The sequence below is a fragment of the Sphaerodactylus townsendi genome, linkage group LG08 (assembly GCF_021028975.2).
Source record: "Sphaerodactylus townsendi isolate TG3544 linkage group LG08, MPM_Stown_v2.3, whole genome shotgun sequence".
Taxonomy (NCBI): domain Eukaryota; kingdom Metazoa; phylum Chordata; class Lepidosauria; order Squamata; family Sphaerodactylidae; genus Sphaerodactylus; species Sphaerodactylus townsendi.
This window is the reverse complement of record NC_059432.1, coordinates 3,504,237-3,519,297: the sequence shown is the minus strand read 5'-3', so window position 1 is coordinate 3,519,297 and position 15,061 is coordinate 3,504,237. Positions and strand designations below refer to the sequence as shown.

The 15,061-nt window shown below is 45.7% G+C and overlaps 1 long non-coding RNA gene across 2 annotated transcripts in view; it reads left to right on the top strand.

Annotated features, from left to right (window-relative positions):
- Positions 1 to 15,061, top strand: part of LOC125437974 — a 201,859-nt gene that overhangs the window by 71,230 nt on the left and 115,568 nt on the right. For both annotated transcript variants that reach the window (XR_007245284.1, XR_007245285.1), the window contains exon 2: positions 10,743 to 10,859. This is a non-coding gene — a long non-coding RNA (uncharacterized LOC125437974). The remainder of the gene's footprint in view (positions 1 to 10,742; positions 10,860 to 15,061) is intronic.

The window sequence follows — 15,061 nt, the reverse complement described above, 5'->3', positions numbered from 1 at the left end:
GACCGGCACAGCAGCTGCGTCCTTGCCACAGCCCCGCCCAGGAATGCCGCGCTCCCAGAATGTCCGCCCCCGTTCCCGTCGTGCCCCGCCCAGCCCCATTGGCGCTACGCCACAGTTTGAATCCCACCACCATGGGAACCTGTTACTAAAATTTTTGGATCCCACCACTGAAGGTTGGGTAAATCAGCCCTAACTGTTGCTCTGTTGTTCAACATTTATGCATGTTTGGTTCATTAGCCTATCTCCACACAACCTTTCCCTCCAACAGTTCTCCGGATGGTTCACAGACAGGTTAAAATACACTTACAGAATTATAAAATCGATTATCAGCGTATCATAAAATATATTCATGGGACTAAACTTCAACAAGCTCTGTCCCAGTTTTAATTTCTTTCAAAGGCCGTCAAGGAAGGGGGTCTTCAGGGTCATTCAGAAGGCCCGTGGGGATGGTGGGGAAAGGCGTGTTTAAGTGGTGGTGGGGGAAATGTCTATAGCAGGGGTCTGCAACCTGCGGCTCGCCAGATGTTCATGGACATCAGCAGGGGCTGATGGGAATTGTAGTCCACGAACATCTGGAGAACCACAGTTTGCAGACCCCTGCCTTAAGCCAATCACAAAATATCAGTCTAACTTACTTTTCAGGGTGGCTTAGTGGATAAAACGGAGGCGAGGAGGAGTGGCAAACAAATGAATTAAATAAACAAAACAGGAGCCTCCTCCTACACAATCGCATTCTTGGTGGCTCTTCCCTCCCTCTGAAATTCACGTTCATGGGAGCATCTTCTTGGATGCTTTTTATACTTGTGTGTGTGTGTGTTTGTTTGTTTGTTTGGGTGGTGGTGGGGAATTCTTGTTTAAATAGATCTATTTTTTCATATTTTCTTAGTGCACGATTAAAAGCTAAAAGGCTCACAAGCTTTTACGAGCCAGTCGGGCAGGCTGGAAATCTGAATAAGTAAATCCGCCCGGCTGCCAAGCCAGTGTTCGGAAGCACCTGATTTCATTTCGGTTCTTTGGGTCGAAGCGCTGACCAGAAATTACCCTGCTCAACAGGCGACCTAATGAAATCCTGGCTCCTGCTGCTTCGGCTGCTGGCTCAGATTTTGCTAATGGCATGGCTTCGGCACACGATTGGAGTAAACCCATTAGAAGGAAAAATTACTGTTGCGAGATCTTCCTGGGAAGATTGTGAACGCAGGCGCCGGCTCTTCAATTATCACTTAGATTGGATTGGATTGAATGTTTGGGTTCTCTTGCCATACCTCTTGCCCTTTTCGCTAGTTTCTGTTTGCTTATGCCTGGTAGATTGGGGGCCTGTATACTGGGCTCAGTTGAGCTTTTCCCCGCCTCGCAATTGGATGAAAATGCCTTGGTTTGTAAGGGGTTCTTCTGGCGAGTGACCGATGAGACCGATGCTGTGTCCCTACCAGCTCGCATTTTGTTTGTAAGTCAGATTCAAGGGGTGTAGCGATGTTGCTTGAATCTGGGTTTGGCCGGCACTGAATGTTAGAGTTAGGTTAGAGCCAAATTACAGCACAAACAGCAGTGGCAAATGAACATTTTTTGTGCTGCAAACCAGCATAGATCTCCCATCACCAGCTCCTGTGGTTTACTGGCACTCTGGCGGCCTGCCAGGAAAACAAAACACTGTTTGGACACGGTGTTGTGTGACTTCTAGGAGAAATCTTGGGTGAGGTGTCAGGTCGCTCTGGGAATCGCTGAAAACTCTTGTGGTTTTGCCATAGAGCTTCTGTCAATTCCTGGAGCCATGTGGAGTCATTTTCTGAGTATTTTTCTGTAAGTGACATCACCTGATGCCCCCTGAACGTCTGCTGGTTGTCACGGGATAGCAACCCTTGAGCTTCCTGCAGATCCAAATGAGATGCTTCCTGGACTCTTGAGAGGTGTCTTCTTCTCCAGGGAGGTTGTGGAAAGGCGAGATAGACTGAGGACTGATTCTTTGCTTTGAAGAAAGATTATTTGTGGGAAAAGGCAGCGGGACCTACAAAACACATTTAGAACTGGGGGAGCAGAGTGTCTAAAAACTGGCAAAGCTTCTGTTCGGTTCTCCCTTGGGCTGCAACATCAGAAGACTCCATGTAAATGTTGACAGAGAGAATTTTTTCTCTCTTTCTGACAATACTAGAACCAGGGGACATTCATTGAAAACGCTGGGGGGAAGAATTAGGACTAATAAAAGGAAACACTTCTTCACGCAATGGGTGATTGGTGTTTGGAATATTCTGCCACAGGAGGTGGTGAAGGCCACTAACCTGGATAGCTTTAAAAGGGGCTTGGACAGATTTATGGAGGAGAAGTCGATTTATGGCTACCAATCTTGATCGTCTTTGATCTGAGATTGCATCATGCTGGCAGGGGATGATGGGAACTGTAGTCTATAACATCTGAAGGGCTGCGAGCTTGACACCTGTGCCTTAACAGACCAGGTGCTCAGGAGCAACAGCCGCAGAAGGCCATTGCTTTCACATCGTGCATGTGAGCTCCCAAAGGCACCTGGTGGGCCACTGCGAGTAGCAGAGAGCTGGACTAGATGGACTCTGGTCTGATCCAGCTGGCTTGTTCTTATGTTCTTCTGTTCTTATGTATGTCACAGTTCTTCTCAGTCCCTTTATAAGGTTGGTGATAGGGTTATTGAATTTTTACCCAGAGTGCCTTGCACGCTCAAAATACGTCACATAAATATGAGGCATTTAGTCTTTCTTCCTCTCTTCCTTTCCTTTGGTCCCTCATTCTCCTCACCACCCTTGGAAAGGTGAAGAGTTAAACCTTGTACGTGTTTTCAGGTGTTTCTGATTTAACCAGAACAGCACTTCATTACCTAGCTGTGCCCCATAGGTCTTTCTGTAATTATATTTTTAAGGTCAGAGGAGACTTTTCATCATCATGCCACCTAAAGCATCGCAGGGTTATAATAATTAAAACAAGGCGGATTTAGTTGATTTATATCGCTGAACGCCGGCTTTCTCTTTCTCACTTTCCCTCCCTTTTTTCGTTGTGGTTAATCCCGCAGAGGTGGCTTTATTATTAGTCTGTGTTGCTCAATGGAGTCAGGTGATGGCACCTTAAAGGCTGACGCATTTTTTTACGGCAGAAAGCTTTCATAAACCGGAGCCTACAGTTAGAGTTGCCAACCTCCGGACGGGGCAGGGAGATCTCTCAGGATTTGAACTGATCTCCAGGCGATAGAGGTTGGCCCCCTGGAGAAAATGGCGGCTTTGGAAGGTGGGTCATATGGAATTATACCCTGAGCAGCAGTGGCGTAGTGGCTAAGAGCAGTGGCTAAGAGCAGGTGCACTCTGATCTAGAGGAACCGGGTTTGATTCCCCGCTCTGCCGCCTGAGCTGTGGAGGCTTATCTGGGGAATTCAGATTAGCCTGGGCACTCCCACACATGCCTGCTGGGTGACCTTGGGCTAGTCACAGCTTCTCGGAGCTCTCTCAGCCCCACCCACCTCACAGGGTGTTTGTTGTGAGGGGGGAAGGGCAAGGAGATTGTAAGCCCCTCTGAGTCTCCTGCAGGAGAGAAAGGGGGGATATAAATCCAAACTCCTCCTCCTCCTCCTCCTCCTCCTCCTCCTCCTCCTCCTCTTCTTCTTCTTCTTCTTCTTCTTCTTCTTCTTCTTCTTCTTCTTCTTCTTCTTCTTCTTCTTCTTCTTCTTCTTCTTCTTCTTCTTCTTCTTCTTCTTCTTCTTCTTCTTCTTCTTCTTCTTCTTCTTCTGTTGAGGTCCCACTCCACTCCGCCCAAACCCTGCCCGTCTCAGGTTCCATCCCCCAAATCTCCACGAATTGCTGAACCTGGATTTGGCAGTGTCAGGTAGAGGTTAAGAGCAGGTGGACTCAAATCTGGAGAACCCAGTTTGATTCCCTACTCCTCCGCGTGAGCGGTTGATTCTTCTCCGGTTCATCAGATTTGTTTCCCTTCTCCTGCACATGAAGCCTGCTGGCTGACCGTGGGCCAGTCCCAGTACTCTCCGAACTCTCTCAGTCCCACCTGCCTCACAGGACGGCTGTTGTGGGGAGAGGAAGGAGACTAAGGCGGGGTATAAATCCAAACTCTTCTTCTTCTACCTACAAACAAAGCTACACGATAAGCACCTTCCCTTGATTACACTTTTTTCCTGCGCTCCTCACAGGGACAAAGCATCCGTGCACAGGAAGCACAAAATCCGTGAAATGCGTGTGTCCCCCAATGTGATTTTAGTGGGAAATAACTGCTTGGGGAGGCAGGAACCTTCATTCGCAGTGCCTTTCTAAGCTATTTGGGCTCTCATTGTTTCTGTTTCGAAGCAGCTCCCCACAGCTGCTGAGCGACTCCAGAGAACGTGCGAAAAACAAGTGTCAACCAGTGAAGAAAGGTGTTGTCAGATGCATGAAGTTTTCTCCTGATGTCAGAGTTGCCAACCTGCAGGGGAGGCCTGCGATTCTCTCAGAATTGCGACTGATTTCCAGGCTGCAGAGATCAGTTCCCCTGGAGAAAACGGCAGATTCTGAGGGCTCGGCTTATGATTAGTAGAACTTTAATTTCCAGAGGTTAAATTCGAGCCCATCAGCCCCTGCCAGCATGGCCAATTGCCATGCTGGCAGGAGCTGATGGGAATTGTAGTCCATAACATCTGGAGTGCCAAAGGTTCGCCACCACAGCTCTATGATATACCATAGATGAAACCCTTCCCTGAATTCCACCCTCTGCAGGGGCTGCTCCCAAATCTACAAGAATTCCCCAGGCTGGAGTAGGCAGCCCTTCCTGATGTGAACAGGTTGCAAAGAAAAGGCAGAAGGAGTTATTACAACATAAGGCCAAGAGGTCAAGTGAGAGTTAGCAAGAGACAGGGACGTGAAACCCAGATCCGGTCAGCGGAGTAAACAATCCCATTAGAAGGGTGGTGGACTTTCTTCTGGTAACAAATTAGCCAAGCAAATTAAATCATGTACCTTTAATAACAGGTAATCATTTTCTGTAGTGAGCAAGCTGCTCCTGGTTTCCAGCGAGACTAAGACTGGTACAATCAGATTTGCAGAGGAATTCCAGCGACTTTGTTCTGTGTTTCCCTGGAAACTTTTTCCTTTTTTGGCCAAAGCGATTTCAACTTTTTCCAAGCCTGAGATGTAAAAGCATTGAGCCACTGGTTTCTGGTTATATTTTCATTGTGCCTGTTCATTGTCATGTGTGCCACAACCCTTTTGTAAGGTAGGCTGGGCCACGTGGGAGAGGGCAAAGGCTCTTTGTGCAAGGCGAGCTGCAGAAATGGAATTCTGTTGCTTTCTCGTCCCTTCTAAACAGAAATGGGGCAAAAAATATGTAGAATAGTTTCATTGGCCAGTAAATTTGGTGTGATAAAAATGGGGGGGTGGGGGGAGAGAATGAGCTAAGCTGATTTGGGTCCCCGTAGGGAAAAAAAGAAGGGAATAAATGAAGGGAATAAATAAATACTAGTAGTACTGATTGGCCGACATAAATTGCAGGAGGACATTTTTAGTGTCTCTGTTTCAGACCTGGAGTCATGTTGAGTTATTATGCTGATACATCGATTTGTTGATATGTCGAATCGGAAGGCTCTCACTGCTGCTGGAACACATTGGCCGCCTTGGGTGTAGAAAAAAGTCTTATTGCTGCAGTGCTCTGGTTGGCAGAAGAAAATATGTGATTATAGTGAGTGGTCCATTTCAGTTTAAACTGGAAGCGAATGCCCAGGTAGTTGAAATTTTTGACTTGTTCTATTTGGATCCCTTTAATGAACCATGATGTTGGCTTCCATGATTTAGAGAAAACCATAATTTTGGTCTTCTCGTAATTAATTGTGAGTTGGTTATGATCACAATATTCGGCAAAGGCATGAAGGAGGTGTTTCATCCCTATTTTGGCTCGAGAGTAGAACTCTATCATTGGCATATAATAGAGTGACTAAAGAGGTGTTGCCCAAAATAGGGGGGTGAGCCACATTAGCTGGGAGGGAGTTTGGAAGATCGCACAGAAGCAAATTAAAGAGCAGAGGAGCAAGGGTGCAACCTTGCTTAACACCTTTGTTTGAAATAATTTCAGCGGAGCAAAGACCTGAAGAGTTGCAGCGGATGCTATATGTGGTCGAGGTGTAGAGCTTTTGGATTAAATAGAGTAAATGGTTCTCAATGTCCAAGTCCTTCAGTTTATTCCAAAGAAGCTGTATAGGGATGGCATCGAAGGCACTCATTAAGTCCAGAAAGGCAACATAAAGCCCAGTGTTCTTAATTTTGCCGTATTTCTCAGCGAGATGTCTCAGGACTGTGCAGTGATCATATGTGGAGTGCCCCTTGATGAAGCCAATTTGCTCAGGGCCCAGCAAGGGAATGGCCCATTCTAACAGTTTCTCAAGGAGATGATTTGCGTACAATTTCCTGGGGATGGCTAACAGACTAATGGGTCTGTAATTGGAGGGGACATCGGGATCTCCTTTTTTGAAAATTGGGACAATTGTAGCTGTTGTCCATGCTTGAGGAAGTTGGCCATTATTATCTATCCTAGTGAAAATAAGGGCTAAGATGGGGGCCCAATGTTCAGCATGGTTGATAAAAATTTCCGGAAATAGGCCATCGGGCCCTGGGGCCTTTCCATGTTTGAGATTTCTAATTAGCCGCAAAAGATCATCGGTGGTAACACGTGGCCAGTTAGGCAATTCCTCCAGGGTAGGTATCTCGGGCTCCAAGAGTCTGGCTTTTGCATCAAAGAAGATCTTGTTGTAGTGGTCCCACCAAGTTAAGGTGGAGATAGAAGGGGCCGGATTGGAAATTGCGGGAGCAGCCTTTGGAGATGAGGTGCCAGAACCGTTTAGGATTCTTATCGTTAATTGCAGCAGTCAGGTCAGCCCAGTTTCTTTGGGCAAGTTGTCGTTTCTTTGTTGTCAATAGTTGTCTAAATTGAGTCTTGGTTTGAAGAAATTCATTGTAGGAAGATTTAGCGGGTTTATCCAGAAAGGTACAATGAAGGACTCTGAGGTGTATTTTCATTTGAAAGCAGTCGACTTCGAACCATGTTGAATATTTCCGAACGGTGGTTGAGTTGGGTGCCTTGTGAGGGAGTATGGTTTTTGTCTGAGATTACAAGGATTCATAGACCGAAAGAAGCTCTTCAGGAGAGAGGGTGTTGGTCATATTTCGGTGAGTCTCGGTCAGTAATCTGTCAAATTCAGCTTTGACCAGGGCATATTCGCACTTGAAGAACCATTTGGTACAGGGAACACGAAGGAGGCATTGACTCCGGATGGCATTGACTCCGGATGGGTTGAGCTAAAGTTGAGCGCACAAGGATGGCATTGACTCTGGGTGGGCTGAGCTAAAGTTGAGGGCACAAGGTTCATGACAAGGTGTCAATGGTAGGTGGTCACTTTCTGTTCTGTTTAATATTTGGAAGGAGGAGATAAGATGTAAGAGATTAGGGGAGGCAATCATATAGTCTATCACACTCCTTCCTCTACTAGAAATATAAATAAAACTGCCTCGATGATCGTTGTGGAATTTCACTGTGATGTTCCATGATAAACAGCGAAGGGGCTGATTTTCTTATGTGGTAGATAGTCAATTGAGGGATATGATTTTCTGCAAGTCATCCTCCGTATCACAGAAAATACATCCATTAGCTTCGGTAGATGGTTCAATGAGCAACCGTGTGAATGGTGGTTGGGTCCTCTTGAAATCTGATGGGGCAGGTGGGCATGGGGTATGTTGGAGCTCAGCTAGTTCCTGTGCCCATGATTTTCCTACATTCATGTCCGACTGACTGTTAGATAAGTCCCAGTTTGACCATCTGTCAACTTCCAAATCATAAGGTGGTTTTACTCTCAGGTCTGCGTTGGGGTTGATAGTTTATTATTAAATGCCTCTGATAGCGAGGAGTCTAATGTGGTCGGAAATTCGAATCCTTTGGCAATGTCCCTGTGATGGAGGCATTGTTGGTAGGACCTCTCTTCTCCTTAATAATTCCTGCATTGGCAGTTCAGGTCTATTCATAATTTCTGGGTAGGGGTCTATCAGGTTTCCTTCCGAGGTTTGAGTTCCCAGCTCCTCCCAGGGACCATGTAGTTTCTGAACAGTCTGAGTATTCATCAGCTCTGTCAGATTAGCTAAGATGGACATCTTTTCACAGGCGTTCGTAGACTCATTGGCTTCCTCTAAGTTTTCTTCCACTGGACTTAGTGAGGTTCTTTTTTTAACAGGAGTCCTGTTGAGTAAGTACGCTGATACGTCGATTCGTTGATACATTGATTCTCTGATTTTTAGTGTCTCTGTTTCGGACCTGGAGTCATGTTGAGTTAGTACGCATGAATTCCCTGATAAGAGTGCTGGATTTGCTCCCATTTGATGTTTGGCTTTTTGGACCCAGAGAAACACTGGTTAGCCTTGGAAGAGCCAATCATTACAATTTGCTATCAGCAAAATCAGAATAGTAATACCTGCTGCCCAAGAGAGCTGTTGGGTTAAATTCCAATAGTGTGTTTATTTGAAGTTGATCTGGATGTCTCAAACTGGCCTGATCTCATCCGATCTCAGAAGCTAAGCAGGCTCAACCCTGGTTAGTATTTGGATGGGAGACCACAAAGGGTTGTGACTCAAAGGCAGGCAATGTCCAGCCACCTCTGCCCGTCTCTCGCCTTGAAAATCCTACTGGGTCATCATACATTTGCTGCGATTTGACAGCAAAAATGACAGCAAACCTTACTTGAAAGAAAGACAACTCAGAATGTAGGATCCCCCTCCCTTTTAAAAAATAAAGTACACACAATGTGTTTTGTTACTGCACATAACTAAACTCAGAGGTGGGATCCAGCAGGTTCTCACAGGTTCCCGAGAGTAGGTTACTAATTATTGGTGTGTGCCGAGAGGGGGTTACTGGGTGATTTTGCCACTTGATTTTTGCCTTAGTGACGTCCTCCTCAGCAGTAGCTATTGCAGAACTTGAAGCTGCTCTAGCAGGAGGTGCAACCGGGCGCATGCATTTGTTTCCTCGCCTAAGGATCAAGTACGCTGCCCTTGCCACAGCCCTGCCCAGGAATGCCCCGCCCCTGTCGTGCCCCGCCCATCCCCATTGGCGCTTAGCCACAGTTTGAATCCCACCACCATGGGAACCTGTTACTAAAATTTTTGGATCCCACCACTGATTAAACTGCATGCGAATTTAAGACAGATGACTGTTTTTGTTTTTGTTTTAAATGGCATACCGGGGCGGGGGGAGGGGGGTAACCTAGACTTGCATTTGAGCCCAAAACACCTGATGGTTTGAAAAAGGCAGAAACATTATCTCTGTGTTAACTGAACCTGCATCATTGATTCATTGTTGACAGATTCATCTTGATTGGCAGGATCTTGGTCCTGACCATGCACAGCCGATGTTCGTAGTGATTTTTCTTCTTCTGTGGAGCAATCCTATCAGTGTATTATAAACAAATCTAATTTCTAATGAGCCTGGACAATTGAGATCTTTCCTGTGTTGCGGTGTTTGTTTCCAGCTAATAGCAACCCTTTCTGCACAAGTAATGTAAAACATTTGCAGAATGTTTGCAGAACATTTTCAATCCCTCCCGTTTGTTCGCACTCACTAATTTGAAACGTTTCATGGGTGCTGTGAGGGGTCTTCTTTGGCTATTTGTAGGACTGATTTGTTGGAAGACTCGATGCATGGGTTCTCTGTTGCCGTGTGCTTCAAACATTTAACCATTAAGAAAACCCCCAGAAGTCACAAAAATAAGGAGACGAGGGGGAATGGAGTGAGCTCAAGGATGCAATAAAATGGTGCCGAGAGGGAAGAGGCATGGAAAACGCAGTGGGAGAAATAAAACATTTTAAATATGTCCGCACAGCGGGAGAAGACGTTTTGAAAAAGTTTCACATAAAAGCATAGTTGCAAAAGGATTTTCAGATAAAACATTTCCAGGCTGGAAATAAAACATTTTTTGGAATGTAAGGGGTAAAAACCAGTATGAAACTTCATGACGGAAACATCTCATTTCCTGCCTCAGGGATGTTGGTAAGGGGGGGGGGTTCTTGGGTTCAGCCCCCCCATTGTCTGAAGCCCACCGCTCAGGTTTTTTGCATTTTAAAGTGGTTTTTTGTTTTTGGCCTGCAGGGGGCGCATTTTTAGGTTAACAGCACCAAAATTTCAGGCTATCGTCAGGTGACACTCCTGATGATACCAGCCAAGTTTGGTGAAGTTTCGTTCAGGGGGTCCAAAGTTATGGATCCCCAAAAGGGGTGCCCCCAACCCCCCATTGTTTCCAATGGGAACTAATAGTAGATGGGGCTACCCTTTTGAGGGTCCATATCTACTAAATCAAACTTCACTAAACCTAGGTGGTATCATCAGGATAGTCTGCTGCTGCTGCCCATGGGGCGGGGGGTGCGCAAACCTCAGATTTTGCATTGGGCTCCATTTTCCCTAGCTACCCCTCTGCCTGGAGGGGAGAGAAAAGGGACTGCCGGCTGCCAGCTGGGGAGCCCAGCCGGGCAGGTCACAGGAGTTCGCCATCCCTTGCCTCAGAGAGCTGCTTTTTATAAGCACTGAGGCCATGGGTGTGGCTTGGGGAGGCGTGGCACACCCTCTGGTAAGCGTACTTCACTCAACCCCCCCCCCATAAAAAAAATCTATACCTACGTGACTGTCCTGCCTCGAAATGTTTTAAAAGGCTTATGTGGAAAAGATATGGAATAAAGATATGAAGCTTAACTGCTTTATTTTTCCTGGTTTTCTTCTCTTAGGAGAGGCCTTTCAGGTTGTGGATGTGAACGGCTCTCCCAGTTCTCTTCCTCCTTCTTCCCCACACATCGAGAGCTCTCGTAAGCTAATCACCATTGGCCTCTTCGGAGAGTTTAAAGGTAATTATTTGCCCGTTTAGGTGTTCTGCTTGTAAGCTGCTTTGTGGGGTAATTGAGAAGGATGGGTGACCCCTCCCTTAGTTCCTTGTGTGGAAATGTTTCTTCTTGCATCATCTCTGATCTCAAGGCAATCGCTTTCCTTCTCTTCGGTGCATTAAAATGTGTAATGCATTCATAAGAAAGCTGTGGATGTGTTTCATATCTCCGTTTCTGTTTTGTAGACTAGCAGCTTTCCTTTTGAGTGCCCGTACGGGAACAATCCCGGAAGTTCACATAGCCATGATAGAGATGGGGGATATGTTGCAGCGTTACCTTCGTCTCCTTTTCCCAGTCCCAGTCCATTTCCCAGTCCATTATATCCCACAAAAAAAAATTGATACCCCAATAAAAAAAATTGATACCCCACTGAAACATTCCCTTCTCACTGGACACAGTGTGTAACAGACTTCCCTCTGTGATACACCTCTGAAGATGCCAGCCACAGATGCAGGCGAAACGTTAGGAATAGGCCAGTGTCCGGATGACATCTTGTAATTTTGGTACTGCTAGCTTTAAAAATGCGCCCCCTGCAGGCCGAAAAACACCAAAAATACCCCACAAAGTCCAAATACCTTGCATGTGGATTCGTTCATATTTGGGCAGGACATATTTGGACAATTTTTGTCCGAATATGCCCAAAATTTGCCCAGATTCTGTCCAAATCTGGAATTTGTTTCATCCGAACCGCCAACCCTAGAAAGTGACGCTTTTTCGGGGGGGGGGGGGGGCCACTCCCCAAAAAAGCATCACTTTCAAGTTTTTTTTACCGAGGACCCCAGATTCTCCCTTTAAGGTGGATTTAGTAGAGGAATCTGAGCTCCCTGGTTTAAACACCATTAAAAGTGATGCTGTTTGGGGGTGGATTCCACTGGAGGTGTTTTGTGAAAGATGATGCTGACATTTGTTTGGTAAATGTTTTGCTGGGGGTGATTTGTAAGAGATTTACATGCTTAATACCCACTTGCACTGGCTTCGCACTGTTTCTCAGGCTGACAACCTACCTCATAGGGCTGGTGTGAGAACAAAATTAGGAAAGAGAGTTGGTGGGGAGAGAGCCATGTATGTTTTGTCAGTGGAGGTCTTTGTGAGCTGGTGCAAAAAATCATTGTTTGGTCATGGTGGGAGAGGGTGGCCGCCCATACCGGGGCGGGGGGGGGGCACCAGCTCAGGTTTTGTCCCCTGGCTCCAGTTTGCCTAGATTCGCCTCTGTTCATTTGTTCATTGTTTGTTATAAAGGTTGGGAAAGTATTATAGGTAAAGATGTTTCATTTTCTTTTTTTTTCGTGAACTATAGATTGGAGAGAGAAGCGTTTAAACTACTGTTTTAGATTAAGGATTTTGGATCTCTCTGTTAGTTTTCTTTCAAGGGGAATAAAGTAGTTATAGGAATCTGAAGGGTAAGTAGAAAGTATGGGGGAGGGAAATATAGGAAGGAGGGAGGCAAAAACTGTATTTTTGATGATGTTTTAATTGGGGGAGTTGAGAGAGATAGACAACTAGTTATGTTTGTAATATGTTAACAATTGTAAACAGTTTTTGGTTTCTCTCCTTACTCATGTTATCATATAAAATCATTCAATATAATTATATATATAAAAAAGAATTAATACACTACCTTTCGGTATATTGCTTTTTTAATACTGTAAACGGTCATTATTTGAATCCAGAGGCGGAGCAAGGGGGAACTGCACCTGGGGCGCGCAGACCCATTTTGTTTTGGTTTCCTTTGCCTTAGAGTTGGGTTTGAGGGAAGCCCACACTTTCTTCAGATAAGGAGGCCTGTTCTGGTACTATTTCAAAAATACAGCTGTTACCCATAGTAGTGGTATTTTTCCTTAGCCTTATAGGCCGATTAACACTCCCTTAATATCCTACCTGGCTGTTTTAGATATTGTAAGTGTGTTGTAATTTCTTCAGAAGAGTTTACATAGGCCTGTTGAATGGTGGTTTTAGATTTATCCCCTGCCTTTCTCTCCTATAAGGAGACTCAAGGCATCTTGCAAATGCCTTTCCCTTCCTCTCCCCACAACCTTGTGAGGTAGGTGGGGCTGAGAGGGGTCTGGCCGAACTGGGAGTAGCCTAAGGTGACCAGATGGTCACCTTTGTGAACCGGGACGGGCGGGTGGTAGCGGTCAGCCGCGCCAAGAGTCAGCAGGAGCATTCGCCTCTGGGGTGCTGCCGTAGGGGTGGGTAGGGCAGGAAACGCAGCACCCCAGAAGGCCGCGGCTCCTGCGCCACGCAAGACGCTGGAGGCTGCCGTGACCAGCTTGCTCCAGAAGGCAGTGCGGCAGCCTTCCAAAAATTGGGACAATTGAAATAATCTGCGGGATGCGGGACAAATTGTTTGAAGGCGGGACTGTCCCGCCAAAAGCGGGACGTCTGGTCAGCCTAGAGTAGCCCAAGGTCGTCCAGCAGGCTTCGTGCGCAGGAGCCGAGAAACAAATCCAGTTCACCAGATGAGAGTCCACTGCTCATGTGGAGGAACGGGGAATCAAACCTGGTCCACCGCTCTTCACCACTACATCACGCTGGTTCTCCCAGATTAGGAGATCTCAGTTTGAATCCCACTCTGCCCTGGGAGATTCCTAGGTGGCCAATCATATACTCTTAACATAGCCTATCTCACAGGGTTGTTGTGAAGCTAAAATAAAGAGGAGCATGATGTAAGCGGTGCGGTATAAATGAAAAAAAGTAGAGACATTACAATCTCGTGTTCTCTGGCTGGATGCCCTGTTTTCAAGGGAACCATATAGTTACTTGTTACTATCCAACATATATATGCAACATTTTTCCGGAGCATAGAAGAAGAGTTTGGATTTATATCCCCCCTTTTCTCTCCTGTAGGAGACTCAAAGGGGCTTACAATCTCCATGCCCTTCCCCCCTCACAACAAACACCCTGTGAGGTGGGTGGGGCTGAGAGAGCTCCGAGAAGCTGTGACTAGCCCAAGGTCACCCAGCTGGCGTGTGTGGGAGTGCACAGGCTAATCTGAATTCCCCAGATAAGCCTCCACAGCTCAGGCGGCAGAGCGGAGAATCAAACTCTGGTTCCTCCAGATTAGATACACGAGCTCTTAACCTCCTACGCCACTATACTTACAGTCTATACTATACTTACAGTCCTATGTGTTCAAAATTTCAAGTTGGTATTTCCAGAGCCGCAGAGTTTTCTCAGTAGCCCCTAAGACTCTGGCATGAGCTTTCAGAGGAAGTATGGTGAAGAATTGCCTTCTTGTAGTGGTTCAACAAATACCTATTCAGAGAAGAGAGCTAGATTGAAATCCGGTTGCACCATACAGCCAACTAGATTTTCAGACTGTAAGCTTTCAGGAATCATATCTCCTTTCATCAAGTCTTGTATGTGATGCATAGAGCTGTGACTTTCAAAGCTTGCACCCCAGAAATCTTGGGAATCTAAGGAGCAGCCGGACTCGGATCTGATAGTTCTCCTACATGGCTTCCGTCTGAAACTTTTCAGTTCCAGATTTTGAGCTCAAATTGTGTTCTTTTCAGAGGGTTGTGTTTTTTTTTTACTGTTGAAACAAACATAAACCAGGTCAAAGTGTGAAGAAAACCCTAGTAACACAAGCGAGTTCACACCCGTGTTTCCCCGAATATAAGACATCCCCGGAAAACAAGCCGTAGTAGAGGTTTTACTGAAGTGCGAAATATAAGGCATCCCCCAAAAGTAAGACGTAGCAAAGTTTTTGTTTGGAAGCATGTCCGACGAACAGAACACAGCAAAATAAGACATCCCCTGAAAATAAGACATAGTGCATCTTTGGGAGCAAAAATTGATATAAGACACTGTCTCATATTCGGGGAAACACGGTATGTGTTTTGAAGTATCTAATATTTTTTAACATTTGAACAGGACCCACAGGATAATAGTATAATAACATGAAAACATGTACTTGACTTGGAGATTATTTTCATATATATGTATTTTCCTATTGCTTCATAGGAATAACGACATAAACAAAAATTTCTTTGTACCAAAGTTATACAAACCTATTGCTTCATAGAAGAATTATATGCAGAAAAATCATTTTTTACTGTTGTTCAGCATTTCGAGTTTTATTTTTAAAATCTTTCGGAAGTCCCTTTCCCCGAGAGATGAGGTGGGATGGAGGCAGTTCAAATAAAACCACAACTGAAACTAAG